Source organism: Protopterus annectens, chromosome 3.part0 (genome assembly GCF_019279795.1).
Source record: "Protopterus annectens isolate FY-2018-M chromosome 3.part0, PAN1.0, whole genome shotgun sequence".
NCBI classification, from domain to species: Eukaryota; Metazoa; Chordata; order Ceratodontiformes; family Protopteridae; genus Protopterus; species Protopterus annectens.
This window is the reverse complement of record NC_056731.1, coordinates 1,110,613,805-1,110,633,274: the sequence shown is the minus strand read 5'-3', so window position 1 is coordinate 1,110,633,274 and position 19,470 is coordinate 1,110,613,805.

Sequence of the window (19,470 nt, the reverse complement as noted above, 5' to 3'; positions counted from 1 at the left end):
AGTATTTTCAGATGCAGTTCTCTGCATCAAGTACAATTTCCCTTAACAGCACATGGGGAACACACACTACAGTCCTGGGGCTGGGCTTTCTATCCAGGCCCCAAATAAGACTCCTCGCTGACCACTATAGAGCTGAGTGATTAGCCAAGTTTTCCAAGCCAAGTTCTCCACCACCCACTCTGTGAAATCAGAGCTCTCAGTGTCCCTGTTCAAAGTAGCTGTCACACAAACACTCTTTGAGATTTGATTTTTCACACACACACACACACACACACACACACACACACACACACACACCTGGGAAAGGCTGGCACAGCTTACCAGCTCTGCCACCTCCACCCAAACTATAAGGCAGATTTACTGCCACCAGAACACCCAAAGCCAGCTACTGTAAGGCTCTTACCAGGGTACCCAGTTAGACTTAGTAAACTTAATACTTATACAAATGGTAGTGTTTAACCAAGAAGCAAAACTTTCAGGAAAATAGAGCCACAGTGCCACTAAATAAATGCAAGTACTCTTGAAGGTTAAATATTTTCTAAAACACCAGCCACAATGAAAGGTTTAGATATACTTAATAACAAATAATAAAAAATTAAAATAATGAATATCTATTTAAATGAACATTAGAGTTTCATTCACAGGAAATATAAAAAAACAACACATATGGAAAGACTCAGAGAGATACAGAAAAAACAACATTTAGCTAACCTAACTATACTTTTTAACTGATTGAAGAATTACTGTTCCCTAGTTACTTACTAAAACAAGGCAAGATGAAACTGGATGAGTGTCTTGTCAGGTCCTAAAAATGAGTACACTCCTCACATTTCTCATTAGTATTCAAATACAATTTCAGTGCTGGCTACAGAATGACATCACATCTGGTCACCTGACTCGGTGGTTCCCACACTACCCTCTCATTAAAAATTGAGACAGGATCTGGCACTGATATGTCTCAATACACACATAAAACCTTCGCAAAGGTTTATTACAGTATCTTGGAACTGCAAAACAATTCCAACACTTCCCCCTTCCTGCAGAAACTAACAAGCCATTCCCTGGCATCCCAGAGTAGTAATTACTTCACCACTAAGGACAATAGAGCAGGATCCCAGCCCAGGCTTTTCACAGACATTGAGTCTCTGTCTGCATTTAGACCTGAGAGATAAAATATTTGAAGCCTAAACCAAATAATTTAATATAAGTTCAGGCTATTTTTCTTAAGATTAGCTAGGCTGAGCTTAACCTCTTCTCTTCCAGTATCCTCTGTTAAAATATATACATTTCATTAGTTACAACAATACAGTCTGACATACATGTATATTTCTTTTCTGTCCAGCAGGACCCACTGGTGATACATTTTATCACAAGCAACTTTCTAAATACATTTTTAACACAGGCATCTGTACAAATCAGTTTTATATTCAAATGATGTATAATTATTTACAAAACTTCAGTTAGCTATGTTAGCATATGTTACACGTGCATTGCCCTACTCCCCCTGGCACAGATGGCACTTCCTCACATCATTACATTTCTCCCCCCTTTGAAGACTCAAGGTAGTTTTTCAAGTGACCCTGAAAGAGCATTGCTTGAGAGAAATGAGCCTGTCTGGGAATACATTAACAAATACCCTGTCATCCCATCTGCATTGTCATTGCTGACCCCACTACAGTGCTGCCCTGTCATGTCATATGCCTGCAACCCTAGGCTCCACCTTAATAACTTGGCATTTTGCTGGCTGGCTCAATGTAGTCATTTTAAGGGATTGTGGTCTGTAACTATAGTGACTTTCCTTCCATGCAGATAAGGCTGACGTTTTTGCAGTGCCCATACTATGGATAGACATTCTTTTTCTACAGCTGCATAACATTCTTCCTGGGTTTGTAGTCTATGGCTGAGATATTCAACAAGGTGCCCTTCTCTCTCTGAGGAAACCTGGCTGAGTACAACAACCACCCCATGGTTTGAAGCATCTACCTGCACAACAAATTAATTGCTGCAATCTGGACTGGCTAGCACAGAGGGGCCTCCCAAAGCCCTTTTAAGCTTTTGAAATGCCTGCTCACAGGGTGGGTTCCACACAACCTTATCTGGCTTGTTTTTCCTTGTCAGGTCTGTGAGAGGAGCAGCTATTGTACTATAACTGGGAACAAACTTTTGACAGTGTCCCATTGTCCCCAACAATGCCCTCACCTGTTTTTTGATAACAGGGGAAGGCCATACCTGAACAGCTTCCACTTTAGCGGGTTTTGACCTGAACTTACCACTCCTAAGGCTGCCAACTTTTCATGTCAGAAATTCTGGACATGTAAATGAAAGCAAAATGCAAATAATTTTGGTACCCGACATGCAAAATTTTGCTAAATAATGTTTAGATTGAACACAGACGATCAAGTGATTGTTCTGATAAAGTAATTTTTACAATATCTATGCTAATGTATTGTACAGTATTTTTCCAAATATAAGGTTTGAACTCATTTTCTCACACATAGTTTCATAGTATAGTACTAGGCTATCTGCCCTAGGGCATTTATAAGCCTAGCCAAAGTGTATGTGGCTTTCGTCACCCCATGTAATGATACAAAAGTGTACAATTTAAATTAAATTTAGTTTACTGTGCCTCTATCTAGCAATGACACAGAGATGACCCCTGGGGTAAACCTACGATCACCCATCCATTCGTCCAGATTTCTCTTGAAGAGAGTCAGTAAGGGGCTCTGCCTAACATGGACAGGTATCCTGTTCCAGAGTGCGGGAAGCCTCTGGGTTATGAATCTGTCCCTCCAGCATGTCCTATTCATATTTGTGCTGAGGTTTAGATCTTTAGCTCTCGTGGCTCTGATGGATTTGGATTTTTTTGAGGTGGAGCATGTCCATTAATTCTGAATTGGACATGGCCTTGTACGTAAGGCACAGATCACCTCTGAGCAGGCGGTATGCTACTGAATAGAGCTGGAGTGTTTTCAGTCTGGCAGCATATGACATATGCTGGAGACCCTTGATCCTCTTGGTAAGGTACTTTTGGGGTCTCTCCAGCTGCTGCAGGTGCCGGGTGAGGTACATACCAAATGGGGCATTGTACTCAATCATAGGCCTGATAAGGGAGGAATATAAGGGTACAATGACATCCTTTGATCTGGATGTGAATCCCTTCATGATAAGGTGGGCAAGGTAGAAGATCTTTCTAACCACTTTGGCGACGTGGGTGTCAAATGAGAGGTCACTGTCAACTTGGGTCCCCAGGTCTCTGATTACTTTTTCCGTGCCAATGGATTACCACCTATGTGGTAATTTGTGGGTACTTTGTTTTTCCAAAGGGATGACTATACATTTTGTGGCATTTAGTTTAAGGCCATGACTCTGGCACCAGTCGTCTGTTTCTGTGAGGCCCTTCTGGAGGATGCATGTGTCAGCTGGTGTGTTGACTATGGCGCCTAGTTTGCAGTCGTCTGCGAACTTTGTCAGCCACAACCCCCCTATGTTTGCCTGCACATCTGAGAAATAAATGCCGAACAAGAGGGGTCCCAAGACAGAGCCCTGTGGGACTCCACTTGTGACTGGCTTAGAGTCTGACATAGCTCCAGCTATTCTGACTTTGTGGGTTCTGTCCTTTAGCCAGTTTGCAACCCATTTTGTGACAAACTGGTTTACATTTAAGCTGTTGAGCTTGTCTATGATGCCCGAGTGAGGTATTGTGTCGAAGGCTTTTGCCAGATCCAGGTAGGCTGTGTGAACTGCTTTGCCTTCATCGATGGCTCTAGTGACTGTTTCAAAAAAGTCCACCAGGTTTAAAAGACAGGATCTGCCCTTTACAAAGCTGAACTGGGTAGGGTCAATTGTCTGTAGGTCCCCGATGTCTTTGTTTATGAGTTCCATAATGATCCTTTCCATAGCTTTGCAGACCAGGCTGGTCAAGCTTATGGGGCAGTAGTTTCCAGGGTCTGTAGAGGTGCCACTTTTGTGGAGTGGGACTACTGTAGCTGTACGCCAGTGTTCAGGGATGTATCCTGTAGCAAGGCTAAGATTAAACAGCGTTCTTATGTGCGGGTTTAGCTCCTCTAGGAGTTCACGTAGCACGCAACCTGGGACACCGTCAGGTCCCATAGATTCTGCATTTTTAGCTTTGCTGAGGGCAGCTCTCACCTGGACATCTGAGATTTCAGGGAGGTTGCATTCAGCTGAGATATTTATTTCATATTTTGGGGGAGAGGGAGGGGAGGAATTTGCACTGAGGGAGGGGGAGGAATATTTTAACAAATGTTACCTTGTTAGCATAATAACTGCTGTGATAGCTGTATATTCAAAGCAATATGCGACTATACAGAAAACGTAAGGAAACATGGGACAAAATTGTTTCAGTCAACATAAGCATGTCCCTGAAGTCCAGAATGCAAAGACTTGATTGGTTTATTGCCTCAGGATGACACATGATACACCTATCTGAGTTATCCTTCCCAACCATGGAGGCTTGCCACCTTTTCAGATGCCCAAAGATGGACATTTTTATGGAAATCTGAGCTTCTGTACTCTCAACCAGTTCAAAAGACTGGACGTCACTTTTTTGTCAGTATAAATACTCATTTTTACAAAATTTGAGTCATTTATGCCATTTCCCATGATTGGTGTTTCATATGCAAGATAATTGTTATATGCAATTACTAAAGGAAACTTGGGGCATATTTTCCATCCGAAAAATCTCAGGACATTTGCCATGTTTCATGTTTTTTTTTTCATAAGACACAACTGCCCAAATAAGGACTGTCTTGGGTAAAGAGGGATAGGCGGTAACCCTGTCTTAGGCTTTGCATGCTTAAATATCTTACCAGTACAGGTAACCTCTGTATAAACTACAGAAGGAGGCTAATATTATGTCCTTAGATATGAATGTAGCTCATTCCCATCACAATATTAAAAAAATGAGAAAGTAAACAGAAAAGATACAGCCCCCTTCCAGACAGAAAAACAGAAAAGATATAGTCCCCTTCCAGCCAAGGATTAAAAACATTAATAATGTTGAGACACAGCTTTCTGGAGAAATTTACCAGTTGTAAAGAGGTCAAACAATGACTTACTTATATTCCTGAATGCCTTTATGTGAAATACTAATGCTTAAACACACTACAGCAACGCTAATGGACATTGCCATAAATGCAATTTTACATGACCAGGAATGATCTGAAAATACTGCAGCCATGCCATGTGTTTGGGCATGTCACTGATTTCATAACTCACAATTTCTTATATCAAAAATTCTTGAATAAACTAAAAATAATGATGAGACAAAGGTTAAAAGTCGGGAATATGTTAAAATATAACTTAAGTTCACTTAAAGCATCAACAGAACAGCATGTTTTTTATCAACATGCATTTTCTCCACAACAAGAAGAATAAAACACTAATGACTGGTATTAACTGACTGTCAGAAATCCTCAGTGATTTACAAAAAAAGAAATATTTTAAATTTTACAAGGGATGGAAAAATAGGAGGCACAATCACAAACGTTCTGCAGAAGTATGGAATTAATGCACCCAGAGGGGAGATGTGCTTTGCACCTTGTCATTGCTGTCAAAAAAAGTAGAAACTGGAGTCTTACATTTCAACAGCTAAACTGCATGTTTACATTTATGGAAGTTGCTAAGCAGAAAAATAAATTACAGTGGTATGCACTTGCTGTATTAAATAAAGTGGCATTACCCTTCTAAAGTGAAATGTCCTTTCCTTCTTTCGTAACTCTCCCTAGATTTTTTTTTCTTTTTCACTAGAGGTTACTAAAAGGCAACACTGTCCTGTAAAACCCACAAACATATAATTTATTACCAAAACTGAAAGCCCTATTTGAAAAGACTACTATGGAAACTCAAGAGCACTCATTGTAGAGAGCATCAACCCTTATGGACTAGCCTTGGTGCATTTATTGTGAATCCTATAGGTTACACTGCAGTCAGTCATACTGTCCCCATCTAGAACAGTTGTCTGCTGTAAAATTCCTGAAGCATGACTGTTCACCATCTCTGTACTTTACTAAATTATGTGATTATCTAGTACAGATTTAGGAAGGTCTTAGACAAAGATAACTGATTTTTTTCCAGACAATATGCTGTCTGGAAAAGGCAGTCTCCATTTTCTGGACAGTGTTCCTTAATTCTGAACAGTCCAGAAAAATTCTGGATCGCTGGCAACCCTAACCACTCCCCACTCTATGTCCCAGGTAGGATACCTTTGTCATACCCACCTGACACATACTGGACTTAATGGTCAACTCTGCCCTTTGCAGTCTGCTAGGGCCTCCCTGACATGCTGAAGGTGCTCTTGCCAGGAATGGTTGTAGATGGCAATACTGACCAGGTAAGCAAGGGCATAATCTCCTGCTAGGAAATGATCTACCAGACTCTGGAATGTCATTGGGGCATTTTTCTTTCCAAGGGCATCTTAGAGAACTTATATAATCTGAAAGAAGTCACAAACGCTGACCTCACTCTAGTGGTTGGAGTCAAGGACATCTGCTAGTAGGCCTTGGTCAGATCAATAGTGGTCAGATACTTAGCCCCACCTAGCTGCTTTATGGCTTCATCTGTCCTAGGCATGGGGTAAGCATCTGACTCAATGTGACTGTTTAGTCTTCTGTAGTCCACAAAGAACCTGGTGCTGCCATCCTTGTTTGGTACGAGCACCACTGGGGAGGCCCAGGGACAGCTGGACTCCTGGATTACTCCCAGTTCCACCATTTCCTGTATCTCCTCCCACAGAGTTTGTCTGACTAGCTACTAACTAGTAAGGAGCCTGCTTGATAGGGTTTTGTGGTCCTGTATCCACATGGTGCTGCACCAGGTGGGTGCACCCAAGTTTCCCAGTAAACATGTCCCCAAATTCCTGAAACATTGCTCGGATTTCTCGAACGTGAGTAGGGAATAGCTGCTGAGACATTATTACCCTTTCCACCGACGTGTCAGTCCAAGTCTCACTGAGGAAATCAGTTGCCAGATCCCCCTCAGACTCCTCCTGCCACCCACTGCAAATACTCAACACAAGGGCCTCCCCATCATGGTAAGTCTTCACCATGTTAACATGGTACAGTTTGTGTCCCTGCCTCCTGCCTAGCAGTTTTAACATGTAGTTAACATTGCTGACCTTACTTACCAGTTTGAAGATTCCTTCCCATGCTGCCTGCAGTTTATTGTGTCTGAGAGGAATGAGCACCATAACCTGCCATCCTACAGCATACTCTTGGGCTTGAATATTCCTGTCATACCAGAACTTTTTCTGCTGTTGGCTTCCTGCCATTTTCTCCTGGGCCAAGCCCATGAGCTCCTTGTTCTGAGCTTTAGGACATATGCCACAACAGACTCCTTGTGGGGTTCACACTCTCCTTCCCACTCATCACAAATCAAATCTAAAGGACCCCTTATCCTTTACCCATACAGCAACTCAAAGGGTGAAAAAATGTGAATTCCTGGGGTACCTCCATGTATGCAAGCAGCAGATGGGGCAAATAGTTGTCTCATTTTCTCTTAAACTGTTTTGCAAATGCCCTTAGCATGGTAATCAGTGTAGAGTTTAACCTTTCCACCAGACCATTATTCTGGGGGTGGTAGGGGGTAGTCTTTAGGAGCTTCACCCCACAGCACTCCCATAGAAAAGTCAGCAGGTCTGACATGAAATTGGCACCTCTGTCAGTCAGCATTTCTCTCCAGAAATCTACGCTGCTGAAAATATCTAAAAAACCCATTTGCTACCTTCTCTGCCTTGTTAGAGGACAGAGTCACCATCTCAAGATATCTGTTAGCATACTCTACTACCATTAGGGTATAGCTTTTCCCTATGGAACTTGGGGTGCTCAAAGGCCCCACAATATCCATAGCTACCCTCTGAAATAGCTCCTCAATCCCAAGCAAAGGCATCAAAGGAGCTTTGACCTTGTCTCCTGCCTTGCCAACTTTTTGGCACAGTTCACAGGTTCTGCAGTACCCTATTACATCCCTTGTAATCCCAGATCAATAAAAGTTCTGCATAATACATCTGTTGGTACACTTAATGCCCATATGATCTGCAGAAGTAATGTCATGGGCTACGGTTAGAAGTGCCAGACAGTAGGCTCTGGATACTACCAACTGCTGTATTACCTCACCTTCTAGCCTCCCTCAGGGGTCCACTCTCTATATACAGTAACCCTTCAGTCCAGTATACAGAGTCCCCTTTTATTGAGAATCAGGTGCCTCCTTAGCTACCTTCCTCAAGCCTCATAATGTAGGGTCCGAGATCTGAGCTGATCTCAACTCTACCTATCAGCAGCTGTGGCTCACCTTCAGGATCACTGCTACAGGGTAGTTCCCTCCCTGACATAGCCACATCACCAGCCCCGGCTTCAGGTGTGGGGCTGTCTTGGTCTCCCCCAGGCTACCAGACCCACATGCCCATCTCCAAGCCTGACTGTGTGTAACTGCATGCACACAAGGTACTGAATTATCAAAATCATTCCTTATCGAGACATTTGCAGGCATATTCTCAAGCACACCTACTTGCTTGCTTCCTTTTCCACCCTCCCAGTCAAGGTGAACCCTGGCCAAAAGTATTTGGAAAGGGGTGACTCCTAAAGCTCTGACTGGAGTGGACTGCCCAAACAAGTACTGCTCCTCTTTAACCATGATGGGCTTCACAATAGTTGTGTCAGTGGCTGTGACTCTGTTGGCAATGGCTACTTTTCCATCCACTATGACAGTATACAAACTCTGGTGATAGTTTAGTACTCCTGTTGTCTCCAGACAACTTACCATTGGCATGCTGTTATTCCCACTTGCTATCTCCCTCCCCTTTTGTTCCCCACCTTGTTTCAGTGGACATATGTATGCTGCATGGCCTCTCTGGTTACATTTAAAACATTTAAGCCCTGATCCTGGCCAGGTACCTGAAGTACTGGCTTCCCCTTTTACTGATGGGCTCTGTTGGGGTGCTTTAGGCTGGCCACCATGGGTTCCCCTGCATCCATGTGCACCACTGGGTATCACCTTCTTGTGCAGTGGTGCCCTGCTTACCAAGTACAGATCCCCTTTTCTCCCCAGCTCATCTGCAGAGTTGCAGTCCCGGTCTGCTAACCAGATTCTCATGTCCTCAGGCAAAGTGCTAAGAGCTTGTTCCCTCACCAAAAGGTCTGCCAGCCTTTCAAAACTGGTGACCTGACACCCACTCCACCCACCTATAAAAATAAGTGCTTAGCTCAGCAATATAATTACACTTTCATCTACCCTATGTTTATGCTCGTGATTTTTTTCTGTAAGCTTTAGGTGTTAACTTAAAACAGTTCAATAAACATTGTTTAACCTTGTCATAATTTAAACAATCAGTATCAGACAATTTATAAACAACAAACAATGGTTATAGCTTTACTATGGTGTAAGGAGCTCAGAAACCATATGCAGAGCCCTTGGTCAACATCATAGTGTTTACATACTCTTTCAAATACAGGAATAAAACTATCAAAACTATCATCTTCTGTATACTATGGAAGAAATTTGCTGACCTTGTTGCTTCTGGGGATTGGTCATTCCCTTCCCCATTACCTCCATGTTCCTGTTGAATAGTCAGCATATCCTTCTCATGTTGATGGTGATTCTCATTTTCTTCAGCCTCCAAATACCACAGTCTCTCTGCTAATTCGAATTCCATGCGTTTTGCCTCCAGTTCAAGTCTCGTTAACTCCAGATGCTTTTTTAAGTCCTCTGAGGAAAAGGTGAACTGTGTTGTTTCTGAAGGCTGCACATCTCCATCACCAGACTGGTTGTCTTCCTGGTTGCTTATCTGTGCTGCAGATGTGACTAAGGCTGACATCATTTTTTCGTTAGTCAGGTTGGCATGCACCAGTCCTTTGGATTTGCACACCTTAGCTAGCTTTTTCACTGTCAGCTTGCCATCATCCTCTGCTGACATCTTTGCCTGCTTTCCCTGACTAAACTAAACTAAAAAAATAAATAAATAACACTGCTGTGAAAAATGAAGCTCTGTATGTTTACACACACCTTTAGTGACAACTGCTTACAGGGTACAGAAGTTCAATTAATATCCACACCTCTGCTCACCAATATGTGACATCCCTTCTCTGGGTCAGTGATCAAGGAGCCTTAATCCCCACCACTGACTCCAGTGGGGAACATACATACACTGAGAGAAAAATACACACACACACACACACACACACACACACACACACACACACACACAGTATTTTCAGATGCAGCTCTCTGCACCAAGTACAATTTCCCATGGAATGCACACTCCAGTCCTGGGGTTGGGCTTTCTCTCCAGGCCCCAAATAAGACTTCCCACTGACAACTATAGAGCTGAGTCCTTAGCCAATGTTCCAAGCCAAGTCTTCTACCACCTTCTCAGTGAAATCAGTGCTCTCAGTTCAAAGTAGCTGTCGCACACACACACACACACACACACACACACACACACACACACACACACACACACACACACACACCTGGGAAAACCCAGACTATAAGGTAAATTTACTGCCACCAGAACACCTGAAGCCAGCTACTTTAATATTCTTACCAGGGAACCCACTTATATTTAGTAAAATTAATACTTATACAAATGGTAGCATTTAGCCAAGCAGCAAGACTTTCAGGAACGTGGAGTCACAGTGCCACTAAATTAGAGTTGCCACCTTTCTACTGTGCCATTTCCTGACAAACAAGCCCTGCCCCATGCACAATCAAGCCACACCCATTCCTTTTAATAGCCACACCCCTTTACTCTAGCACCCTTCAGCATAAGTCTTTAATATCACATACAGTTACCAATAAGTAGAAAAATGTGCAACAAGTCAAAAGTAAATAAAAAAAACTTTATTTAGCAATACTTCAAAAGGTTCACTACATACAACAGTACATCACACACAAGCATGGGAAAACTAAGCCCAAGTCTCATATCACAGGTAGTACTAAAATGGAAATACAATTAGATATTAAAAACACCAGTTCATTCAAAGCAGTACATTAAGGGTTCACCACACACAATAGTAAAAGAAAAGCAACTGTTTAAAGTATCTTCAGTTTTGCTAGAAATCATTGCTTATACTTGAAGCTATATTTGGCATTTGATCTAGCAGCCTCAAGACACCCTAGGAAGAAACACAGGTCAAGGTAAACATCATGGTGATGACAGACTAGAAAGACAGATCTACAGTCCAAGCATCTTATACAAATCATGAAGTCATTATATATTCACTGCAACCAAGTCCAAAACCAGATTAGAAACTGTTCTAGTTAATCACCACATGTTGAACATCTAGATAGTTACATCTTGTCACCATCAATGAATGAGATAGTGCCAGCACAACTAGTGAATTAATATAAATTTAATATTTAAAAAATTCACTAGTAGCTGTGCTGGCAATATTTAAATCCCCTTGTCACACTAATCTTTGAAAATCTACCTTAATTCCAAAGAATTAATGCATTAAAAAAATCCACTTACCTCCAGAAAAATCAGTAGCAGGGCTACTAAAACAAGCTCTCAGCAGCAGAAGAGAACAGGCAGCTAAAGGGCCAGCAAGCAGGGGAACACACCACCACCCAGTCCACAGCACTTCTCCTCCAGCCAGGGCAAGACTCCAGCAAGCAAGGCAAGCAGCAGGGCTAAGGCAATCCTTCCAGGCAGCAGGGCTTCCAGGTAGGGCTTCCAGGCAGCAGGCAGGGCTTCCAGGCAGCAGGCAGGGCTTCCAGGCAGGGCTTCCAGGCAGCAGGCAGGGCTTCCAGGCAGCAGGCAGGGCTTCCAGGCAGGGCTTCCAGGCAGAAGGCAGGGCTTCCAGGCAGGCAGGGCTTCCAGGCAGGGCTTCCAGGCAGCAGGCAGGGCTTCCAGGCAGCAGGCAATCCACTGAAGACGACGTCCGACGGTCCAAGCAAGAATTTCAGATCTTAAAGCAGCACCCAAAAGTAAAAGGTAAAAACTTAAGCTGAAGCGCCGCTTTATATTCATAAATTTTCGCGGGCTTTGCAGGGCTTTGACTACTAACTCTACGTGTTGATTGGCTGCTTGCTGCACGAGCCTCGTCTGCAGCAAGCAGCCAATCAACGAGAGTCCAAGACGGGAATTTTTTTTTTAATACGCGCTGACGAGCCTGACGTCGCTATTTCCGGACTCCGAGTGCAAGAACCGGAGAACCGGAGTGCCCTACTGATTTCCAGGCACTCCGGAAAAAAAACGGAGGGGTGGCAACGCTACACTAAATAAATGCAAGTACTGTCAAAGGTTAAATATTTTCTAAAAGACCAGGCACAATGAAAGGTTTATATCTATTTAACAATAAATAAAAAACATGAAAATACTGAATATCTATTTACAATAAACACCAGAGTTTCAATCACAAGAAATATAAAAACACAGCATAGATGGAAAGACTCAGACAGATACAGAAAAAAAACATTTAGCTAATCTCACTATATTTTTTAACTGACTGAAGAATTACTGTTTCCCAGTTACTTACTAAAGCAAGGGAAGATGAAAGTGGATGAGTGTCTTGTCAGGTCCAAAAACATAGTGCACTCCTCACATCTTTCACTAGTCATTCAAGTACATTTTCAGTGCTGGCCATAGAATGACATCACATCTGGTCACCTGACACTGTGATTCCCACACTAACCTCTCACTAGAAACTGAGCCAGGATCTGGCACTGATGTGTCACAATACACACAAAGAACTTTAGCTAAGGTTTATTATAGCATCTGGAAAATGTAAAACAATTCCAACACTTCCACCCTTCCTGCAGAGACTAACAAGCCATTCTCTATCACCCCAGGGTAGCAATGTGTTTACCACTAAGGACAATAGAGCAGAATCTCAGCCCAGGCATTTCACAGACATTGTGCCTCTGGCTACATTCAGACCTGTGAGATAAAATCTTTATGCCTAAACCAAGTCATTAATTGTAGGCTATTTTTCATAAGGTAATTTGCATATCAGTTGTTAATTGTCCTTAATATCTGACTAATTCAAGAATATTTTGCAGTTTGTTGTTGTCCTTTTATTATTAGTTAATAAATGTTAATAAAATATTATACACACACATACACAAACATATATATATATATATATATATATATATATATATATATATATATATATATATATATATATATATATGGATTCACTTTAGAAGCTAAAAATACTGAAATATTGAAATTCAGTATTTCAAGCCCATAAAGTGGAATCCTGAGAACAGCGAAAGCTCAGAACCGCACCTCAAATACCGACAGTTTTGAATTTTGTGCTTCTGAGGTTTCTCTGTGGTTATGGATTCAGGTAAGTGTGTGTGTGTGTTAAGGGTTTTGGGTAGGGGCTGTGGTGTGTGTCAGTGTATTTTGTTACTGTCATGTGTGTGTGCGAGAAGAATGTAGCTTGTGTGGTGGTATTTTGTGCGTGTTTGTGTGTAGTGCAACCTCGGAGTGAGAATATTTAAGTAGGGAGGAAGAAGCCCCCCGGGGGTGCAGGGGGACTTTTATGTAGTAGAGAGCTTGTGTTTGTGTGTGGGGAGGATGGTGTGTGTGTGTGTGTGTGTGTGTGTGTGTGTGTGTGTGTGTGTGTGTGTGTGTGTGTGTGTGTGTGTGCAGTAGAAGTGCGAAATTCAAAATCTCTGGTGTGCGAGATTTTGAATTTCACGTTTCTGAGTTTTCGTGTTTTCAAAAATTCGACTTTATAGCTTTGAAATACTGAATTTTGATATTTCAGTATTTCGAGGACATAAAGTGAATCCATATATATATATATATATATATATATATATATATATATATATATATATATGTGTGTGTGTGTGTGTGTGTGTGTGTGTGTGTGTGCACGCACATGTGCTGTGTGTGAGAGAGAACCTTAGATGGTGCCATGAACTGCTACACCAGAATCTGAAGGAAACACCAGTTCAGGAGATTCATACCTTCTGCCAGTATGTCCACCCACTGTCCTCCCCACCTTTTTTATGTACACCACCCTGCCTGCTTGTGTCTGTCTTCTATGTTTATCTGTCCACACCTGCCATCTGCCCTTTTCTCTCTCTCGCCCTCTCTCTGTTTTCCACCCAAAGCAATACCTGATTACCATTTCCTTTAGCCCTTGGGATCTATCCCTCCATACAATATATCCAACTTTCCACCCGCCATCCGTTCCATATTGCTTACACATTTGTTTTCACTTCCTTTGCCTACTTTCCTAACCACCCTTTTACCTCCCCATTTATATGATAAAACAGGTTTCTGTTTATATATATATATATACATACCCACATCACTCTTTCTGTTGGGTAGTGTGATGTGCTAGACTGCCCTATCTCTCAACTGTCCAGATTTTTACACAGCATCCAGATTTTTTCCCCATATTTTTGTTCTGTTCCTCAAAAAATACTGTGGTTTTCTGGCAAATCTCTGAGGACTGAAGTCACTAAATAATGATAGACATTTGAGTTTCAGACTTCATATCCTTCAGTAAAAAGGCATATTAACACAACACCTTTTATTCTAGCAACTTTTTATGTTTATAAGAGTAATATTTAAAAGTTGTCCCTTTTTTGGGGCCTTTGATCCTCCACTATTTTTGGCTTTGTCCAGGTTCTTTGTACTAAGAGGTTGAGAGGTATGTAGGGTTGCCCTACCTGAGTCTGTATCCTATGAGCTGGTGTTGGCTGCCACATCACTGCACAGAGCCACACAAATTCTTCAGTTGTGGGAGATGGCTTTATTATTATGCATATTACCCATGTAGGTTAGAGTAGCACTGCTCCACAAGGATGTTGCTATAACACTGCATGTCTGTTGTCAGTGTCCACCTGCTTTAAGAAAACTAGATGTGAGCTGAGGAACCAATACAAAATTAACCTGAAAGGAAGATAAGTAGTAGGGCACGGTATTTTTCCTTAGTAGGCATGTGCCCATTTTCCATTCTGTAAAAAAGTAGGGTAGAATGTTTTAGTACCATGGAACAAGTGCAGAGAGGAAGGAGGGGATGGGAAGCAGACAAGTAAGTATAAAATGCAGAAGCAGATAGAGGAGACAGGGACACAAGAGAGTAGACAACTGTACACAGACACAGACAGCCAGACTGTAGACAGCTGGTGATACAGAGGAATGGATGACAAACAGGGTATGAAAGCGGAAATCTGAGATATCCAAGATATCAGTCACCTCTTTGGCTAATATCACAGTCAGATCCTGCCTCTGGTGACCAGACAGACAGGACCAGTTGGCCAAGTGACTCTATCAGTCACACAAGGAGACTATCCAGGGTCATAGTACAGACAAAAAGAAACTCCTTCCAAACATGGCTGTACAACAACTAACACTCTATGCACAAAAAAACTTTATTAAAGAATGTACCAGTTAGCACTTTCACAGAGTCACCTCACCTTCTTAAGACCATAATCATACACATTTTCAAATCACATGTAAAGTGATGTTGATCAGTTAATCACATAGAAAGTTAAGTGATCACATGAGTACATTAATCAAAAATAGTTATCCCACCCACTAATAAAATAATACCTACTTAGTACTGCAAACAAAATTTATATCTAAGCTAAAATCAAATAAAAATTCATATGGCCATAAATAAATAACAGAAATGTCCAAACAAAAAACAATAGCATCATCATTAACATGATCAAAACATTACTGCAGCTTGTATGAAATGGTGATATCCAGTTGCTGTCTCACATCTGCTATAACCAGCCACTGCACTTGCCACCAGGTGACCCAGGGGAACCACTCCAGCCACTCTCAAGGGAGGTGTCTCTGTCTCCCAACAGGTGACCACAGAGACCACCAGCAAACCCTCCAGGTCATCTTTCACAGGCAAACCTTCATCATCCTGCAGACATGTAAGCCTGGTGACTGCTGGTGACCCAGCAGCAGACACGTTGGGCAGTGCATACATCCAGGTGGCTGCCACCACTCTATATCCTGCATAACAGCTGATCCTGTAGAAAGAGAAAACAAAAACAGAAAATGAGAAAAACATACAGCATACCTGTACATATAGATATGGTGACTTGAATTTCATTGTAAATTCTGGATAGCTACATGTTACACATTCCCCACTGACTGGACAGCCTGTCACTTCTCCTTAGGCAAGATATAAAACAGACAGAAATCATTACAATTCGTCCCTGCCAACAGACAGCAATGATAGCTACAAATAATATCCAGAAAATACATTGCTAACTATATACACATTACTTACCATGGAATGATGTCTCTTTCTCCCTAATAGTAGAGCAGATTTGACTGGCACCTCCAAAATATACTCTACCTATGCTGACACTGCTCACTTGAGTGGGTAACACTAGTGGTATCACTCAACACCCTGGCAAGTTGGTGCCAGGCATCATCCTTGTATATGGGGCCTACATATTGTCCTGGCTGCACCAGGTATGATCCCTGCAAAAAACAGTGTCTGAAGAGACCATATCCACTCAACAGATCAAACTGAAGAGGAAAATAGCAGCCAATATGCATGGCTAACATTATGGTTATGACATGATGCATATCATCAGGCAGCAGGGGTGCAGAATGAGCACAGTGTCTGTGCATAAGTGCACGTACATATGGGGATATGGGCATGAACAAGCATGGTAGTGCTGACTGAGGCTGAAAATACAGCATGTTAAGGCAGCAATATGGAGACAATCACACTAAACTGTGTCATTAGCATAACCACTGAGTTAACATGTTTTTAGTGTGATAAAAAAGTGTTGTCAACATACTATGTGAGACTGCATTACAATGTGCAATTTAGGAATAGGAACACATTGTTGAACATTTTGCACTGCCATATAGGTATAGTGACAGCACACAGGATAACTGATATTGGACACAATCACAACAGGGTATACACAGAGGCACATGGAAGCAACATAAACAGATATGAAAAGTGAGGTGTGTGAGTAACATACCACAAGGGCAGAAGGGCCGGCTGCTGTCATGTCATGGGGAGATGAGGGTCCCACCTCACAAGAGATACAACACAAGGAGTAAGACAGGGTACAGTCCTGGTGTGGTAATGGGAGACTCAGGCTAACAAGGGACAGAGAACAAGAGGCAAGACAAAGTACTGATCTGGCATGGTGGGGAATACACCACAGCATAAATTCACATAAAGACTGCAAGAAATTATATCTCCTGCACACAGTTTGTACCACATGCCATAGTACAATGATGCACAAAGACAGGAAGTGGTATCATCCCCATCATTGCAGTCAGTATGGCACAAGGTGCAAATGGTGATAGTACAGAAGCAGACAAGGATATGTCTATCACATGGAGTCAGGAGGATGCTACTAAAATACAGGACCTTGTCAAAGTCAGCCATGCATGCACACATACTGATCCACATGTGTAACCCACAGATGTACATACCTGGTCATGGGACTGAGAAACAGCAACAGTTGGAATAGTTCAATGCACCAGAGAAACAGATGTTACCACAGACCTTACACATACATAATATCTGTTGATTTGTAAAGGGTAATGCAAACAAGGCTCACCAGAACTAGGTATCGAAGGCTGTGGTGGAGGACATCAGTGATGTGGGAGGCCATTGTAAGACAGTAGTACATGTGCCTTACAGAGTTACTGATATGACATCTCATGCCAACAAACAATGTACAGGATATTGCAAGGGACAGGCCCACCACATATGATGGACCACCAACACAAAAGCATGTCACAGAAGTGGAAGATTTCCTGATAACCTGTCTAGTTCAGGTGAGAGAATCCTCATACCTGGTAGTGGCTTGGATGTGGGTGCTGGGCTAGTGATGACCACCCAGTTATTTGAAGGGTATATACTAGGTTAGCCCAACATGTTCAAATACTGTCATTCACTGCCCGCACATGTGAAGTAGGTATTTAGCAATAGATATATATATATATATATATATATATACATATATATATATATATATATATATATATACATATATATATATATATATATATATAGATATATACATATATATATATATATATATATATATATATATATATATATATATATATATGTTCTCCAAGTACATTGGGGCTGCAACTGTGACAACATGCAACTCAAGTATATATATATATATATATATATATATATATATATATATATATATATATACCCAAATGTTTTGCAAATACTTATCATATATCAGTATGTGTGACACATGTTGGGGGACTGATGCATTTATTACAGCACAGACACAGGTATGAGCTCCCCATTGTTTCATAGATACAGGTCGGTGCATGCCTAATGTCAGCAAATCACCTGTGTCTAAACATGATGACACCATGCACATGGCTCAGTCCAGTGACACAGTGGCACTGTCAACAGTAATAAAGTTGAAGGTCATGCACATATTCCCTGCATATGAAATGATGGTGGAAGAACAGGCTGAACTTTCAATATCACCTGAGATTAGCACTAGCAATCCTACCTATATTGGTCTCACCAAATTCACAAGGAATTAACCACCATAGATGACATATGTGAGCTACGCTACTTCAGGTGCATGCACCCACAATAGGAGAGAGGCATGGAGGTGATCATGGCCACCATGACTCTTGGTCATTTCCTGACCTGGCCCTCACACTTGACATCAATCAGCAGATATGCATATAAATGATCCAAACACACACAATGGCAACTACTGTGAGAATGCTGCGTGACATGCATGAAGAAGTACAATCACAGCAAGGACTACTAGATGATCTCTGCCACATGCAGAGTGATACAGCACACAGGTACATAGAATAAACCTGCCTTTTGAAGATAGGAGCAGCCCAATTGCAAGCATCAGTGCATCCCTGAGAATACTACCAAATCCTCACAATGACCGTGCATGGGTCCAGATGTGTGCTGCATGGTTACAGCCCAGGCTTAAAATGATGGCACACACTATACTGGAGCCTGCATCCCTGTCACCCCTTGTTATGGCTATATCCACTGCTAGGCATGGGGGCATGGCGAATGCTCATCTGGCTCTACCACAGGGATGCCCCTCTGGGCCAGTTGCACCAGTTCCCCAGGTCTACCATATTCTTCTTCATTGTTAGTCTTCTGAGCATAACACATAGCTGGGGTCATGCTCAGGACAGTGGTCATGATCTAAATATTGTCTCATCACATATGGGGCCCACAAGTGAGTTCCCACTTAAGTTTCCAAAGTGCTACACCAGCCTTTGTATGAGGTGCATCAGGCCATTGTGTCGATGTTCATGACTTGGCAGCTCCACATTGACACTAAAAGGTGCTATACCTCCCTCCTCTGGACTCATTACCAACCTGCAAGACTGATACATCCAGCTCCAATAACTGTTACAGCTATGGTAGCACCTGTCACTCTGTCCCAACCCCACCCATGCACATGATGATGATCATGAGTGTGCCCCACCCACCCAACTAGTCTGTGCAGGTACAGTAACTTCTGATGCATTGC